Below are 6,447 nucleotides of genomic sequence, written 5' to 3' on the forward strand. Positions count from 1 at the left end.
AGACTAACACAAATCTGAAGGATGGAAGGAGATGGCCATGTGTACAGTAAGGAGATGAGCACTTCCAGGAAGAAGGGGCAATAGACACAAAACCCAGGAGGCTGAAAAGAGCCTGATGAGCTTGGACAACCAAAGGAAGAACAGCGTACCTGGGGTCCTATCGATACATCGTGAATATTTCCAAGATACCTTTGTGAAATGAGGTGGAGATGACATGGTGACTAGTTATGGAAATAACAAATGGATTTTGAGTCTGGTAGACCTGAGTTCCAGTTCTAAGGAGTAAAATGTGATGGATGTGGGAGAAGAGACCAAAGTTCTGTGTGCTGGCCGTGCCTGAGGCAATGGTAACCACTGGGTAAGTTCAGCCTTTACATGTTACAGATGTCAAAACCCAAACTCAGAGAGATGAAGAGTATTAACAGGGCTTAAACAGACATACAAGGGATGCCTGGGTGGCTCAGTCAGTTAAGCATCTGCCTTCTGCTTGCGTCATGATCCCTGGGTCCTGGGATTGAGCCCTGTACCGGGCTCTCTGCTCAATCGGGAGTCTGCTTCTCCCTCTGCCTGCCACTCCCCCTGCTTGTGTTTTCTCTCTGTCTCTGTCTCTGTGACAAATAAATAAAATCTTAAAAAAAAAAAAAAGACATACAAGACGCTAGCTAATGTCAGGCACATTTAAAGAACCTATAGGTCTCCTATATCCATTTCATATGTTTTAAAACAACCCTCATTAAACCAAATTGATGTCTCATAATTTGGCAATGGCACCAAACCTAGATTTCTAAAAAAGCAGTCTCCATAGTATGTGAATAATTTTTTTTTAAGATTTATTTATTTATTTCAGAGAGAGAGAATATGTGAACATGAGTAGGGGAAGGGACATAGGGAGAGGGAGAAAAAGAATCCTCAAGCGGACTCCCTGCTGAGCACGGAGCTTCCTGTGGGGCTTGACCCCAGGACCCCCAGATCATGACCTGAACTGAAATCAAGAGCCAGCCACTTAAGCCACTGAGCCACCCAGGGCCCCAGTATCTGAATAATTTTAAGGAACACAGAAACTGCAAGCTAAATGCATTAACTGTTAATGCTCTTGTCAAATATATTTGCATCTATATTCTTAATAGTACTGACCAGGCACTGTTTGAAGGTTTAAGGTTTGCAGGTCCTGGATCTGTTGCATATGTTGCTTATTCACATTGCACTACAACCTCCAAAAAAATCACTTCCATAATTGTAGTAATAATAATATAATATATATTTATATATATTTATATATATATATTTATATATATACATTTATTGACTATACTAACAGGTGGCTAAATGTTTTATAAAGCATATTTTGTCCAAGAGATAGGTACTTTTAGCTCCAACTTATGAGGAAAATAAGGGAATATGTGGAAAAATTACCCAAGGTTATCTGGCTAAAAAAATAAAGGGGCTGAAAATGAAGTGGTTTGCTGATAAATGCTTAGCAATCAGCTCTCTGCTAAGAGAAGGAATCCTTGAACTATAGCATTTGAGAATTTCTGTGGTGTTAATGTACTCACTACGGTTGATTTCAAGCTACAATGTGATATCGCTGAGCCAGAAACAGACACACAGTAGCACCCCATTATATAGCACTTCTACCCTACCCATCTATTCTCAGGAGCCTGGGTGAGTCAGTTCAGTACACCACTGTACAACAGAAGTGTGACTCTAGACTTTGTACATCTAAAAACGATGCTCTAGTTTCTCTCTTTGACACCGGGCTTTAAAACTGGCACAATAGGTACAACTTGCCAGGTATATGTAAGAGACTGGTTTATGATTATTCTGCCTTTTTTGATGTTCCATTTCTTCAACTTTACAGCAAGGGGTCTAAGTTTCTTTCTGCCTGGTTGGTTAAAAATTAGAATCATTTGGAAAAACACTGACTTCCTTTGTTAATTCCCCATGTCTTCAGAGAGTAGATTGGGCAACGGACTGACAAATTCCAAGGATCATAGTTTTAGAAATGTATGAGGTGTAGAACACTACCTTTTTAGAGAGGATGTAGGTAAAACTGATACTTGCTCACCCAACACTTATTGCCAAACTTTTCTGAGTGCAGAGTCTCAATTTCAGTCTGGTTTTATGTCTTTCCCCACATACTACTTTGGTAAATCCTTGTGGGTCTAAGCCAACTATCAAGCCCCATGACTTTTGCCAATGATGGGTTTTGGTTTGGGCACATCACTCATTTATGGCCAATGAGATATGAAGTGATGTCTGAGAGTTTCTGAGAAGAGTTTCTAAGTTCTTAAATGCAAAGACAAAGAAAGGATAGTCACTTATTCTGCCTCCCTCCAATGGCATAGTGATATTTGATGCCAGGAGACATAGGTGTATTACAACAATGACTAGCTAATTACTATTGAGTAGGAAGATGGCATAAACCTTATTATTGCTGCTAAATTAATAACCTTGGAGTTTCCCTCCCTCAGGGCTTCATATTCTATGAGCTAATAAATCCCCTTCTTCGTCATTTGAATGGATCTTCTGTTTCTCAGACCCTTACATCTAGCTCTGTACTATCTTTCTATCCCATTTTTTTTCAGTCTCTCTTTCCTCTGGATTATTTGTTATTCCCTATCTTAAATTTTTATAATGGAGTACTTGGCTGAAACTTGATGGAAGATTTGTGAAACTTTGAATAATAACTAAGGAAAAATAAAAACCACAAATATTTTCACCTCTCAAGAGCTGGAGGCACCAATAATCTTTTGAAATAAATTATCTTTAATTTAAAAAAGGTAAAGAATTGGTATGAGTATTTTATTTATATAAATGTAGAGGCATGGCCACCTATTATTCTTGTGAAAAACTAAGAAATAAGTCATTTGCATGTAGCTCTTTTAAACTGAACATTCTTTCTGTAATGTAAATTGTTATTTTGGATGAGTCAATGCTGTGCCTACGCAGATTTATTTGTTTGCTTGTTTTGGCTTAATTTGGAAGTGGGAGGATTTTCTTCTTATTTTTTTCCCTGTGTGGGTATCGGATGCACTTACATGTTCTTATGGAGACATTTGTGTGTATGTGTGCGTGTGTATGTGTGTGTGATAACCAGGTGCTTATAAAGAGATAACAAGTTGAGATGCAGAGAAACACTGGAGGACCATGTGAACTTGAACTTCACCTCATTCTGGAGGAGGGAGTATAAAAAAATTTGACAAGACAACTTGCGTGGAATGTTCTCCAATGCCAATGTCCAGAAAGACAAACATACACACAAGAAGGATGAGGACTTGCTTTAGATTAATGGAGACAATGAGATATGACTATTAAATACAATGTGGGATCACCAATCCAATTTCTAAAATTCATGAAGAACATTATTGAGACAATTGGCAACATTGAATACAGACTGTCAAGTTTCCCAAAAGCATTAAGTGCATTGCAATTATGTCAGGAAATGCCTTTGTTCTTAGCACGCATATGCCCAAATGTTTAGAGACGAAGTGTTGTTTACTGCCTGCGATCGATTCTCAAATGTTTAAAGAGCAAAAAATATACAGAGATAAAGAAAATGTGGCAAAGTGTTAACAGGTAAATCTAGATGCAGGGCATCGTGCTATTTTCCAGCAATTTTTTGGTAAGGTTTGAAGTTTTTAAAATAGAAAAGTTGGATAAAATAAACGTGTAATAAAGAAAATTGACTTTGTGGTTGTTCAACCTGGATTAACTACTGATGTTTCACATATGGTAAATGACTCTGCATTGGGAAAACAGAGGATATTGAACCACTGTATTTTGAATTCATTATCCAGTTGTGAATAGAGAATAAGGACACATAACTGATGGTTCTAGGGGTGGTATTTTCTCTGAATAGAGCAAATGGTTCCTCTGTAAGTTTTCCTGGGAAGAAATATAAGGTAGATGAAGAAATGAGCAGTTGGAAGACAGGGCCTCGAGTGGGAAGGATAAATGTGGGAGGGAGGAACTAACATTTTACAAAAGGTGCTAGTGCATGCAGGTGTGTGGAAGGTGGCATTCCACTGGCTCCCGCCACATGGCATCAGCCTCTTAGTCAAGCCTGGAGGTGCTGCAGGAGTCCTGAGCTGATGGCCTTGAGAATGCTTGCATCTAGTATTAGACTTTCCTTAAAGCTTCATGAAAAGTCAGACTGAGCTCTGCTATGGAAATATACAGCCAGACCCTTCACACCTCTCCCAAGCCTAAGGAAGATCATGTGCTCTCAGAACCCTGGAGGCCATCAGTAAAAGACATAATGCTCGGTGCTTGGTTTCTGCAAGAACTGACAAGAACAGAGGAAGGGACCATCTCCACCAGAGACTCGCCCAGGATGATGGGGAAGGAATCTTTGAAAGGTCATGCTAGAGTCTACTATTCAACCCAGTAGGGTTTGAGCACCTTTGTGATTTGGCCCATTAATGGCAATGTGATTTTAATGGTAGTCTTAGTCTTGGTTCATATCTAATGTTTATATTTAAGGAAGTGTCATATCTCCCCTACTTGAGTATAAGATTCTTTAGGATAGCAACCGCCACTTATTTTTCTTCTTATCTCTTACTGCTGTTTATTATATTGTAGCAGGTATGTATTAACAATGATCTCCTTGACCAAACGTTAGACAGGATCCTCTGAGCCATCTTCTCAACTAGGGCCTGACCTTTGCGCTTCTTTCTTCCTCTTTGCATTGCCAAGTTTTAGCAGATGTCCTGCTAAGTCCGTTTAGCCAGAACTCCCACACTCCATATCTGATCACCTTCAATATCTAATCAAATTCCTTATCCCCCTCAACTCCTCAGGTAACATCTGATCACCCTGGCCTGCCTTCAGCAAGAATCCTGGCAGGTTGGTTAACCAGACTCCCTCTTACCCATGGTTTTCCTCTTAGCAATTTTCCATCCACTCATAACCACCCTGATCTTTGGCTATAAATCCCTACTTGTCCTTGTATTTGGAATTGACCCCAGTTCTATACTGAGGTCTCTTTCCCCCTATTGCAATAGTTCCTGAATAAAATATATTATCACCTTAATTACTGTCAGGCTCTGTTTTTTCTTGTTCGAAGAGCACAGGGTGACGTATGGAAGTGTTGAATCACTATATTGTATACCTGAAGCTAATATTACCCTGTATGTTAACTAACTAGAATTTGAATAAAAACTTTAAGAAAGTATGAAATAAATATGTTTTGAGTGAAACTGCCTCCACATTACATTTCCCAGTAATATCACTGTGATTATTGTAATTTTAAAGAAAGTATGTTCCAACAACTCTGACAAAAATTAATTCTTAAAATTAATAGAAAATACTTTTTAAAAATTTACCTCTTAACCTCCACTTTGTATTTATTATCTATAAATACTATTTTATTTATCTAGTTAGTTAATTTTTAAAGATTTTATTTATTTATTTGACAGAAGGAGACAGTGAGAGAGGGAACACAAGCAGGGGGAGTGGGAGAGGGAGAAGCAGGCTTCCCGCTGAGCAGAGAGTCCAACGTGGGGCTCGATCCCAGGACCCTGGGATCATGACCTGAGCTGAAGGCAGACGCTTAACGACTGAGCCACCCAGGTGCCCCTATAAACACTATTTTAAATACCATAATACCCTAAGCCATTTTCCCTTCTCTGAAAACAATTCCTGGGCCCCCCTGCCGTGCAAATAATCATGTTCTCTGATTCTTTAGGCTATATCGATGTTTTCTGAATAACACAGTCTGTAAAGGTATTTTTCTTTCATGCAGAATCTCTACCTATATCCCTGAGTTTGCAAACTGAATGTTGATGGAACCTTCTGAAGCCTGAATGAGAGCTGAAATGTCTGCATCGATCAGCATGCCTTTTAGAGTGCATTTCCTGTGTCCTGATGACCCTGTTGGCAAGGTATCTCTGTTTCTGAATTATGAATAGTACTTATATGAGAAACTGCTCCCTTTATTTGTGAGCTGCCTTTCAGCGAGAGTATTATAAATGTAGGATTTGGCTTGGTCACACATGGGGTTTCGTTGAAAATGATGCAGGGAGCCCTCTCCTTCCGATTTTGGGGTTAGTGTCAATACTGCCCCTCCACCAAAGGATTCTCATATTTTCTGCAGGCTATTGATACCAGATAATGTTGGTAAGAATTATACTTTGAATAATCCACATAGTCATCAAAGTTTTAATTGTAGATGAAGCAGAGATAGTAGTGAAGTCTAGTCCCAACATACAGTTGGACCTTTATAACTACAAACCCTACACAGTTTCTTTCTGTTCAGGACTTTCTATTCTGTCTTAAGATGGACTGAGGCCCTTAGCACACAAATTTTAGGAAATCAGTCAATTGATATTAAACTCTTCAATATGCCCCAAAGCTTTAAGTACAGATTCTGCTCAAATTCCAGAGTGGAAACAATATTCAGTTTTATCTCGTTCTATAATCTAGCTCTAGTTTTAATAAGACTTTATT

The sequence above is a fragment of the Mirounga leonina genome, unplaced genomic scaffold (genome assembly GCF_011800145.1).
Source record: "Mirounga leonina isolate KUSES-001 unplaced genomic scaffold, KU_Mleo_1.0 Mir_129, whole genome shotgun sequence".
In the NCBI taxonomy this organism is placed as follows: domain Eukaryota; kingdom Metazoa; phylum Chordata; class Mammalia; order Carnivora; family Phocidae; genus Mirounga; species Mirounga leonina.